The 12,912-nt window shown below is 34.9% G+C and overlaps 1 pseudogene; it reads right to left on the bottom strand.

Moving 5' to 3' along the window:
• Positions 1 to 8,247: 8,247 nt before the first annotated feature.
• LOC121988119 lies at positions 8,248 to 8,319 on the bottom strand (annotated as a pseudogene).
• Between the last annotated feature and the right edge of the window lie 4,593 nt (positions 8,320 to 12,912).

Genomic DNA, 12,912 nt, shown 5'->3' with positions numbered 1-12,912 from the left:
TTGTTGTTCCACTGATGTCTATGAGGGATTTTGTCGTAGTGATACAACAAATCTGGGCTTGGATACAAGTCTAGTTCAACAAATAAATCATTCATATCACTCATAACTCAAAATAAAATATAAACTAAAGCTTGGGTTCCAAAAGCGTGCCTAACCATGTAAGTAAGAATTAACCAATACTAAATAAAATATATTATGTAAAATCAAATAACCCAAATCAAAGTCCAAAATATAAAACTAAATCAACTAAACCAAAGGCAAATCATAGAAAGAACTAACAGAACCAACTCAAACTCAAACTCAAACTATCATCAAGTCTATTATAATTACAAAAGTAACCAACATAAACCCAAAACCAAAGAAATCCAAATCAACAATTCAGGAGGAGGCTCCAAACTAGTTAACACCTCTAAAAAATAACCTACCCCGCGGGGTAATTAGGATTAGAGTAAAAAGGGATAAAAGTTTAACTTGACCTATAGTACTGGTGAAGTTTTGGATGATAGTAGGTTAGAGAAGCTCTGTCTATGCATGACTAGAAAGATATGACTTCGACCTGATGCATTTGGCTTAGTGGAACTAACTGAAACTATCCTTTACAAATCATAACTAGTTAGACCAAGGTTTTATACTAAGTTCAGTGGATGCGACTATTTGGAAAACCTCGAAGGTATGGTTACTCTAATGATGTCCAGGTGACTCACCATAGCCCAGAAGTTTATCCAAAGAATGCATGTTTGTTGAACCTAAAGCTAAACTTGAATCAAACACAAGGTTAAACCAAACCCTGAATTTGAACATAACTCATCTCATAAAATTATAGGATTCTCTTATTGAAAGCATAGATTAGGTGAAATGACTAAAAACTTAAAATTAAAAATTAAGTTAAACTTAAAATTTAAAATAAAATTAAGCTTAAAATTAAATTAAACTTAAACTTAAAATTAAATTAAACATAAACTTAAAGATTAAATTAAACTTAAACTTAAAAATTAAATTAAACTCAAAATTAAATTTAAATTAAACTTAAAATTAAAAATTAAATTCAACTTAAAATCAAAAATTAAATTGAACTTAAAGTTAAAAATTAAATTAAACTTAAAATTAAAAATTAAATTAAAATTAAAATTAAATTAAACTTAAAGTTAAAAATTAAATTGAACTTAAAGTTAAAAATTAAATTAAATTTAACTTAAAATTAAATTAAAATATTAAATTAAACATAAACTTAAAACTAAATTAAAAATTAAATTAAACTTAAACTTAAAATTAAATTAAACTTAAAATTAAAAATTAAATTAAACTTAAACTTAAAAAATTAAATTAAACTTAAAATTAAAAATTAAATTAAACTTAAACTTAAAAATTAAATTAAACTTAAAATTAAAAATTAAATTAAACTTAAAATTAATATTAAGTTAAATTAAAAATTAAATTAAAATTTAAAAATTAAATTAAACTTAAACTAAAAATTAAATTAAACTTAAAATAAAAAAATTAAATTAAACTCAAACTTAAAATTAAATTAAAATTAACTTAATTAAAAATTAACTTAACTAAAACTTAACTTAATCTAAAACTTAAATTAAAATTAAAAGTTAACTTAACTAAATTAACTTAAATTTAACTTAAAATTTAAATTAACTTAGAGTGACTTAAATTAACTAACTTAAAATTAAAATTAACTTAAAATAAACTTAAAATTAGTTTAAAATTCAAATAAATCAAACCTAAATTAAATTAACTTAAATTGACTTTAGCTTAAAATTAACTTAAATTAAATTAACTTAAAATTAAAATTAACTTAAATTAAATTTACTTAAAATTAAATTAACTTACAATAAAACTAATATTAACTCCTACCAATTTTAAGAAACCAAGTGGATATTGGGCAGTAGTTGCTCCAAACACATGACTGGGGATCACACTAAATTCACTCAAGTAACCTAAAAAAGCTTAGGAACAGTTGCCTTTGGAAACAATGTCAAACTCAAAGTAATTGGGATAAGTAATATTGAACTCAAAACTAATTTCATTAAGAAACTATTACTTGTTGAAAAACTCAAATACAATCTTCTTAGTATAAGTCAATTTTGTGATTCTGGATATAAGGTTAGGTTTCTTTCCTCTGAATGTTTAATTAAGCACTTAGATAATCCTACTATAAGCCTAAAAGGGTTTAGAAAAAATAATATCTATGCAATTAACCTAACCTCTTCCTCACTTAAGTGCTACTTAACACAAAAAGAAGAAACCTGGTTATGACATAGAAGAATGTCACACACAAACTTTAGAAATCTAAATAAATTAGTTAGAGGTCTACCAAAATTACCTAACTTTGACTCAACAATCTGAAATGCTTGTCAACAAAGAAAACAAACAAAATCTACTCACAAATCAATTAATCAATTTCAAATAGATTCAATACTAGAACTATTGTACTTAGACCTATTTGATTCCTATGGGGTCAAATCAATAAATAGAAGTCTATATTGCCTAGTAATAATAGATGACTACTCTAAATTCATCTGGGTAAAATTCTTAAAAAATAAAGATGAAACATTTGAAATCTTTACTAATTTTTGCAAACAAGTTGAAAATGAAAAAGACCTAAAAATTAAAAGAATTAGAAGTGACAATGAAGATGAATTTAAAAATTATAACTTTAATTAATTTTGTCTTGAAAATGGTTATCATGATGAATATTCATGTCCTAAAACATCTCAACAAAATGGAATAGTAGAAAGAAAGAATATAATCTTACTTGAAGCCTCTAGGATAATATTAAATGAGTATAACCTACCAAAATACTTTTGGATAGAAGCTGTTAGCATAGCCTGCTATGTACAAAACTTATAATAAAACTTTATTTGAAATATATTATTGATGTGCATAGATATTATGATCATTTATGCATGTTTTAACGCACATTCACTTGCTTTATTTATATATATTCTTCGCACGATCATATCTCCTATTGTCTATTCAGTATTAATTACTCTTTTGTCGGAGATCTGCTCTTTGTTTGATTTTGTATTGGCAGGGATAACTTTTGGAGCAAAAACGATGATTGTCGACGTATCGGAGCAAAAGTAGAAAACTACTTGACATTGACCGTACAACCTTGCATAGCCGTGTGGCCATTCCCGAGAGAGAGCAGCACACGGGCGTGCGACCTTGCACGATCGTGCCTCACGACCAGAGTCGAAGGAAGACATGGTCATGCGGATCTCGCACGGTCGTGCCACTTTACCTGAAGAAGGAGAGGAGCTGGTCGTGCGGGTCTCGCACAATCGTGGCACGGGTCGTGCGGCGCCCGTGCCCTAGCCTATAAAAGGGCTATTAACCCTTCCCCTTGGGGGGTGGGGGGACGAAAAAGAGAGATACACCTTGCACTACAAGAAAATTGAGATTTTACAACACTTAAAAGACAACGCTTTTTTTAAAAATTGTTGTCTTTATTTTTTTAACAATGCTTTTAGTAAAAAGCGTTGTCTATCTCTTTATTTTCTGACTAATGGACAACATTTTTTTAAAAAATTATTATCTATTAGTGATTTTTATGGATCAGAGACAACGCTTTTTGAAAAGCGTTGTCTATTATCAATTTTTTAGTGTCTACGACAACGATTTTAAAAAAGCGTTGTCTATTGTCAAGTTATCATTTCAATCTGGGATGTTATGAACCGTTGGACTCAGATTTAATAAAACCCTTGGTTTCACTCGGCACCTACCTATCTCCCGAACTCCTTGGTTTCACTCAGATTTAATCTCAGTCGCTCCATCAGATCTGGATTGATCACGACCGTCGGATCAGATTTGGAGAAATAATCTCTTCTCTTCCTCTCTCGTTCGTTCTTCTGCCTTCACGCGGAGAGAAGCCATGCATGTCGCCTTCTCCTCTACTTCCTCTCCTTCACCAACGGTCAGTGGCCACCTATGCTCATCAATCACCGCCGGTCGGAACTCCCCCTCACATCCTCATCCTCTCCATCTCACAATAATCTTCATCCACTCTGCCCTTCACTATTTTCTGCCCCGACGCAACCGCAAGTATCGCCGCCCACTTCACCACAATCTGACAACCCCTTCCTCTTCGGGTTAGAGGAGGAAGCTAGGGCACGCAACTTCAATTCCGACGCACATCAACCCCGATGCCATCCTGCTCGCCACGGCTGAAGTTGTTGCCACTTCCTTCATCCAGACCAGATTTGAGCAGAACAAGTTCCAATTTCACTTCAGATACGGCCACCATCTACTATCTTCGAGCATCCTTCATCTGGATTAGATCTGGATAGAACAAGCTCCAACTTCTGATCAGATCTGATCTTCTTCAAGTATCCAACAACAACTTCTTTGTCACCATTATTGGTCTATTTCTTTGATTGCTGATTGCTTCTTTGGTTTTTATATTTTGAATGATTGTTGATTGTAATTGAATTCAAGTTCCCATGTTCTAGATTCTCTAGATTAGGTTTAAGTTGAATGTTGCTCACAAGTTGTTTGATGTAATGCCCCAAACACCTTTTATAGCTTTATTAATGCATTTTAGTTTCTTAATTTCTTTCAATGCATTGTTTGGTTAAATGTTAGTGATAGTTGTCCTTAGATTGAATGCAATTAGGATAGATTATATTTCTTTAATACTGTAGATTTCATTCAATGCTTACTTGATGTTACTTTAATTTCCTTGCAATCATAGTTTAAGTTAGACTAGATTTTTTTACTTGCATTGTCTTTCATTTACTAGATTAGGTTTCATTTAATGGTTTACTATTTCATTCCTTAGTTTAATTCCATCTACAACAACCATCATCTACAAGATCCATCCAAAGCTTGGGCTCATCCATAAACACTTGTGGTTTCTTATGTGTTTGATTTCTTTCATGTTGAGTCATGTTTTATGTGAATGTTAAGTGCTTGTATTAATTTTACCTCCTATGTTTCAATTTGCACACATTATGATTTCATTGACTCATGTCCATCAAATGTTTGATTAAATGTCTCTTCTATTATATAGGTTTTAGTTGATACAATTTCTTTAGTTTAATTCCATGTAATGCTTGTTAGTTTAGTGATTTATGTTCCCATGATGTTTGTTCTTTATTTGAATGCAATTAGTTTAGGTTTTGTTACATGCTCTAGTTTTTGTTTCACTAGATGTTTACTTGATGTGTTTTTACTTTCCATGCTCTAGGTTAGATTGGATCAAAAATCCAGACTACGAACAAGTGAGTTTCCTAGTTTCCCTTGCAAATTGTTGACATGCATATATAGTTTGTCATTGGATGATTATCTCATCTGTAATAATTCTTTTAAGAATTCAGTCTGCTCAAATTCTTATTATCTTGAATCTGTTTGTTCTTTTATTTTTCTAGAAGTTGTGTAAGCATACTGAATTGGTTTATATTTTGAATCTTGTTTTTTCTCCTATTTCATATTTCATGTCTATTATCTAATACTTGAATTTTCTTTGTTCATATATTCTTTTCTTTTCCCACAAAATGGATTTGCATCATAGCTGGAGTTAGTTTTGGGTGACAAAACTTTAATTGAGTATGTATCTCAACATTGCGAATCTATAAACAACTACATAGGACAAATACTAGTTATCCCAGTCAGACCTTGCCATGTGGACTACAGAAACAATCTTACATGTCATCTGCAAGGTATTTACTTTCTCTATGTTTGCCTTTATGTTTAGTTGATAGTTTTATTCCAGTTGACTCTGTTATGATGCATTAATTTCTTAACTTTTTTGAAATAAGGTTTTGACTTCTTGGATGATAGAAGTTGAGATTGTGAAAATTTCACATGTCATTTGCTTATTCCTGTTGACTTTCATTAAATATTGAGATTTTGGAAATTTTTCATGCAGTGTCTTTTTAGATATTTTGAATGGTGAATGGAGGTATTCAGAAACTTCGGCTAAATAGCTCGGATATGGATGATTATAGGAGCAACAACTACATGCTATGTGGCACTGCATCCAAACCTCAAGGGTGTGACTGGAAACTACTTTGATGAAGAACTATTAAGAAGACTTTGGGATTTAAACGAGAAGATGGCTATAGCCAATGAGTAAATAACATCCAAGTCAAGAGGATAAGTAGCATCTATCAAGATTCTTTAAGTTCATGCAATAAGATGTAGTCGATAGAAGTAGTTTTGAGTGTCTCCTAATTAAAATTTATTTGTATGCAAGTAATTATGTTTGTTATAGAAGTGTAAGGATGATAATTTCTATATTGATCTTAGTTATTTATTTAATAATATATTGTTGATTAAAATAGATTTATTTTCATTTATCTTTTATTTGTCTTTGGTATTAAAAGATAATAGTTTAAAACTTCTTATCTTTTACTAAAAAAATAACACTTTTTTATGCATTGGGAAATTGTTGTCTTTGCTAAAAAAGACAACACTTTTTATGTGTTGTCTTTAACAAAGCCAACACTTTTTATGTATTGTCTTTGACAAACGACAACGCTTTTAAAGCGTTGTTTTTTAGTAGACTTTTAACAACAATGCTTTTAACAACGCTTTTTCAGCCACATAGACAATGCTTTTAAAGCGTTGTCTATTAGCTTTTTTCTTGTAGTGTTGGTGTCGTTCCATGCCGTCCCGGACCTTTGTTCGATGATCCGAGATCACCTCTATCACCGCATCAACTCTGGAAGCAAAGGATTAAATCCGAAGATCACTCGACGTCATTGAATAAGCATCTCTATTCCCTCTCTCTTCTTGTCTGGGGATTGAATGTTTAATTATACTATGTCTTTGGGGTTTTCCCCTTCGTCTATGGAGTAGATTCTTTGTTCTAGGATCAGGGAGTAGTTGTGGATAGGTTATGATGTAATATTCATGCTTATTCTTTCACTCATTGAATGATTTCGCTTGTCTTGTTTCAATTTGATATGTATGAGACTTGTTTACCATGCCGTATTAATTGATTGTGTTGGGATTGCTAATTTCGTAAAGAGAGAATCTTAGATCGTATACCCGAAGGACCCTAGTGACAGGGGTAACCCATTCACGGACATCTAGGATACTCCCTCGAAAGGAGAGGTAATTCCTCCACAAGAAAGTAAGAAACCAAACCAAACCCCTATCTCTATCCTTAATGATACCGATCAGGTTTGCATTCTTGTAATCTACCAAGGCGTCCTAGTGACATGGGTTAATCGTAACAGGATTTCACAGGGATCTTCTCTATTTAGTGCTTAAGGGTAGTAGCTATAACTTCCGACGAATACATGTTAATTGACAATGAGGAAAGGATAGAACATGATACATTAGTTACCACCACAACAAAACCAAACCCCTAGAGCTCTTCTCAAATCAAGTAAAACTCCCTCTCTCTCTCGCCGGTTCTCACATCTACTTCCCAAGTTCTTTTCTTCTCAAGAAACAGTTCACTTACAACCATCGGTAGTTTAGCTAATTCTACGTGAACAATCACTAGTGCTTATAACCAGTCCTCGTGGGATCGATAATCTTTTATTACTGACGACGTATCCGTGCACTTGCGGTAGCGTAACAAGTTTTTAGCGCCGTTGTCGGGGATTGCACCTATAACATTAGTGATAATCATATTGGATTAGACTAGACCTTGTTTTCTTTATTTCACTTTACTTTCTGCATCTTTATTAAGAATATATATATATATATATATAAACTCTTTCTTTTATTTTGCACTTGGATTATTCAATATCTTATTTTTTGCATGCGAAGAGCTAATCTTTTAGGAAAACATTTGCCGTTTGATTCAGAAATTGATAGAACTTTCCCGAGGAGAAGAAACTTGTAAAAACTCCAAGCAGAACAAGAAACTTTAGAAATGGCTGACAAGCTTTTGAAAGACTACGCAACACCTTATGCACGAGGGCTTCGGTCTAGCATCACCCGACCACCAATTGAAGCTAACAATTTTGAAATCAAGCCTGCAGTAATCCACATGGTTCATCAAAATCAATTTGGAGGAGGACCGCACGATGATCCCAATCATCACTTGGAGCTTTTCTATGAGATCTGTAGTACTATGAAAGTGAACGGGGTCCCTTCAGAAACAGTAAGGTTACTTCTTTTTGGATTTTCCCTAAAAGACAGAGCCAAGCAGTGGCTTAATTCTTTACCAGCAAAAAGTATTACATCTTGGGAGCAGTGTGAGCAGAAATTTCTGGACAAATTTTACCTGCCAAGTAAAACTACACACTTGAGGAATTTAATTGCAAGCTTCAAACAGGCAGACTCAGAATCGTTATTCGAAGCATGGGACAGATTCAAGAGTATGCTGAGACAGTGCCCCCATCATGGCCTCGAGAAGTGGTTGGTGCTGTTGGGATGTATACTATAAGCCTAGCTTTTGTATGAACATCTGTTTTGAACTATTTTGAAATGAGAATCACTTTGGTCAAATGTTTGCATTTTATATTTATATATATATATGTTAATACGGTTGTCCATTTAATTTATATTGTAGATAACATAGTGTGTGGTGCCACACAGAAGATCATGTTATTGGTTCCTTATAAATTATAAATAGTAGCTCACAACCAAAATAGATTAGGACAAACCATTGGAACGGTTGTAGTGTAATTTGGTATTAGTCTGTCTTGACTATAAATTATACTAGTACACAATGTGTGTATATTGAGCAGGACCATTTGAGTTTGTTCGATTTATACTGACTATATAAAAGAACTGAACCTCTGTTATTATGGATGTGCGTCCTCTTAATCTCTATATAATAACAAGCATGTATACTTAGTATTTATTTCTTTAACTTATCAATGGGTGCGATTTATTCGTTAAATCAATAGGCCTGATGAGTTGGGAAATAGTACTGTTTATATGGTATGTTGTTGATTATAGAAGAAATCTGTGTCCTAATTATTTAGGCTGATGATGTCCCCTTGAGGAGCTCATAAGAATTATCATGTAAGCCCTGCAAGTGCACTTAGTCCAGCATGATAATAAAGTTGAGTGGTACTACTCTTGGAATTAGATGTTAATTAATTGAGTTGTCAGTAACTCATTTAATTAACGGGCATACGATATCTTAAACATAGAGAGTTTAACGTACTCATGATAAGAATGAACCCATATTGTAATATGGGATTGGTGTGATGGTTCAATAATAACCCTTTAGTGGTATGAGTTATTATTGATGGACTTGGGTTGAGTGTTCGAGCCGAACACAGGAAGCCCAAGCCCATCAGGAGGCCTAAACTAATTTCTCCTCTAGATCCCTGTTATAGCCTCTATATAAACCCTCGCATCCATCAATCCTTAACTTGGTTTGGTTTAACATAACTTGGTTTAGTTTAACTTAACATGGTTTGGTTTAATTTTATTAGGTTTAGTTTAACTTGATTTTGGTTTTGGTTTTTCTCTACCTTCCTATGGCCAGCGGCAAGCTTATAAAAGGAGGAGGTGGTGCCCCCAAAACCTAATTTTTCCACAATCCTCTTCCCTCCTTGAGGTCGGCGCCCCTCTTCCCTTGCTAGGGTCGGCGGCACAACTCTCTTCTCCTCCTTGTGGTCGGCGCCACCTCCACCTAGGGGTGGCACCACCTCCACCAAGGGTTGGCGCCCCTTTCTCCTTACCTAGGGCTAACGATCTCCTCCACCTTGCTAAGGGTCGGTGGCCCCTCTACTCCTTGGTGAGCAGTGGCTTGGAGAAGAGGAAGAAGAGGAAGAAGAAGAGAAGGTGCCCCATCTTAGAGCTCCTTTTGTGGCCGGCGGTTTGGAAACAAAGAAGAGAAGAAGGGTGGTTTGGTCTTGGTAGATCATCACCCATACAACACCCAAGAAGATGAGAGGAATACGGTAGAAGATCAAGAGGTCTTTAGCTATAAAGGAAAGGTACAACTAGTTCTTTAATTCCGCTACGTAATTAGTTTGGTTTTCTTTGTATCGATTTTGAATACCAACATAAGAGGCTAACAATCTTGTACTTCGATCAAGGTATGCTTTGATCCGTCATGAACTTGCTTGATTGATCAATCACATGTCTGATTGAACATGCAGGTTGCTAGGAAAAGTTTTGTACTTGTACAATTTTTGTACAGGGAAATTTAAACAGAACGAAATTCCAGCGTCTTTAGCTGCTACACCATTGTAGCTGCTACCCCATAGTAGATTCTACAATGTGGACCTCACGTCCACTATTCATAAGCTTGATCATAACTCATAAGTCCAATTTAATTTACCACATCAAGATTGGAGAACAGATTTAAGAAATAAAATAGGGATAATAATACAAAAATGATTTTATTAGGTAGTTTAAAAGATTGGAGAATAGATTCAAGTACATTTTTAACATCTACCCCATAGAATAATCACACCATCTGTTGGTCTTTGGTACATTAAACTCTCAGCATACACAATATAGCAGTTAGTCGGCAATAATTACTACATGTTGCAATAGCTACTCGGGAGTAGCTGCTACACGGTGTAGCAACTAGTGCCGACTAGCTGCTATAACGTGCACTAGTCAGCTTGACAATACACTTACATATGTTATACAATGAATTAACTTTGCTCATGACGACCTAGTCATGACCGGTCCCAAGCCCGGATAAAGGAGGAGGGTTGCATTAGGTTGCCAGCCTGCGTTAAAAATATGATAAATATTCAATGAATGGATCCATTAAACTATTGTGCTAATGCTAGGTTATTCCCTAGAAGGAACGTGCTGCAGGGTTTGACTGTAATGTCTTGGTAAGGACACTATATCTCCAAAACTCGGGTATAGTGTTAAATATGCAAGAGTTTGCATTGTAGAGTTCGACTGTAATGTATCGGTAAGGACCACTACATCTCCATGAAAACTTGAGTGTAGTGTTAAATAAGCAAGAGTTCTCATACCATAAGTTGAATAAGAATAAATATAATAAGAAAACTAATAATCTAAGATTTGGAACATGGAACATAGGAACTCTCACTAGTAAATCAATGAAAGTAGTAGATACGATGATTAGGAGAAAAATTAGTATTTGTGTGTACAAGAGACAAAATGGGTAGGCAAGAAGGCAAAACTGATAGAGAACTCGGGTTTTAAGTTATGATATATAAGAAAGAGTAAAGAAAGAAACAGAGTGGGTATTATTGTAGATAGTTCATTAAATGATGAAGTTGTAGGAGTAGTTAGAAAAGGGGATAAAATTATAACCCTTAAGATAATAGTAGTAAAAAAACTATAAACATAATTAGTGTATATGCACCGCAAATAGGATTAGATGAAACTGCCAAATAAAGGTTTTGGGATGACTTAGATGGAATATTATAAAATATATAAGATACGGTAAATTAAATAATAAATGTTATTAGAGAAATAACTTTATTAGATTTTTTTAGAATTTTTTTGGGATTTAAATGAAATCTGCATGACACGTTTAAGGGAATGACTCGATTAGGCTCAGAGAAAGCCTGTTACCATTTACTTGGGGTTGATTAAGGAATTAACTTGGATCAAGTTCATTAAACCCTAGGTATAAAGGTATTGCTACAGTGCTTAACCTTCCGATTTTCTCTCCCCCAAATCCTGATTCCCCTCTTTCACGTACCCTAACCTCCACCTCTCCCTCTCGCGTATTCCACTGTCGCCTCTCATTGCCGACCTCTACTTGACACCATTGTTCCTCCTCCGGCCATGAGCCATGGTGCAGATCTCTATGTGCGTCATCGCCCCTTCAATTGTGCCGAGCACCTGAGCCAACAACGAGGGTAGGACGATGGTTTTCCAAGCTCTTTCCCGATCCATTGCCCTACTCGCGTCGCTACCACCACATGTTGACCGCCGACGCAACCCTTCATCTAGGCAAGCAACCAATGCCAGGGTCCTTTCTTCTCCCTCTCGATTCCCTCCTCCATCGTCGATGCCGCAGACCTAGCCATTGCCACCCATTCATATAAGGCTAGCCGGTGATGCCACAATGTTATAGTTGTGGGAGGTGACGTCGCTAGTTGTTTCGAGAATCGTAGATCTCTTCTCACCACCGATCTAATTTGTCGGATGTCGCCAATCCTCTATTCTGACCACCTTGGTAGTCCACGGTTGAGGTCTTGTGCTTCTGCTAACAACAACAACCTTTATCTTCCAACCTCTTATCTCCTTGCCAGTCGAGAAGACAAACCACAGCAATTCCCTGGCTCCACTGCTTCGCGGAAGCTGTTCCGGCCACTGGCAGGAGGTTATCTTACTGTTGTGCACGACCAACATCGCTTCGATCACAAACCAGGGCTTGTTAGCACTCTAGAGGTGGTCTCCTTGTTCATTCTTGTGATTCTGGCCATTATGGCTCCGACCACCATTGTTTATCAGCATTCCCTGCTCCATTTATCTTCTTCGACTGTGCATTGCTTCTAGCTATAAGCTACCAACAACTACCATTAATTTGGTGAGTAGTAGGGATGCATTTTGGCTAAAACTAATCTAATTAATAGAATGGATTAACTATAGTTGATTGATGATTTAGATGATCTTGCGCAGTCTGTAGCTAGATAACTACTTCTTGTCTGCCTATAGTGATTTGTGGTAGAGTGATCTCACGCAGATAGGGAACCTGACATTTCAGACTATCCACAGTGATTTGTGGTAGAGTGATCTTGCGCAGTCCCTAGCTAGATAGGTAGATGTCTTGGTCATTTGTATTTCTTGTGGTGGAGCGTAGCTCCCATATATGATGGTTTGCTTATAGTTTTATTCTCAGGTTATTATACCCTGGACTGCCCACAGTGATCTATGGTAGAGTGATCTCATGCAGCCTCTATCTAGATAGCTACTTCTTGTCTGCTCACAGTGATCTATGGTAGAATGATCTCACGCAAACAGGGACCTTGACATTTCGGACTATTCACAGTGATCTGTGGTAGAGTGATCTCGCGCAGTCTCTAGCTAGATAACTAG

This window comes from Zingiber officinale, chromosome 5B (genome assembly GCF_018446385.1).
Source record: "Zingiber officinale cultivar Zhangliang chromosome 5B, Zo_v1.1, whole genome shotgun sequence".
NCBI lineage: Eukaryota > Viridiplantae > Streptophyta > Magnoliopsida > Zingiberales > Zingiberaceae > Zingiber > Zingiber officinale.
The sequence above is the reverse complement of the archived record's forward strand: the minus strand, read 5'-3'. Positions and strand labels throughout refer to the sequence as shown.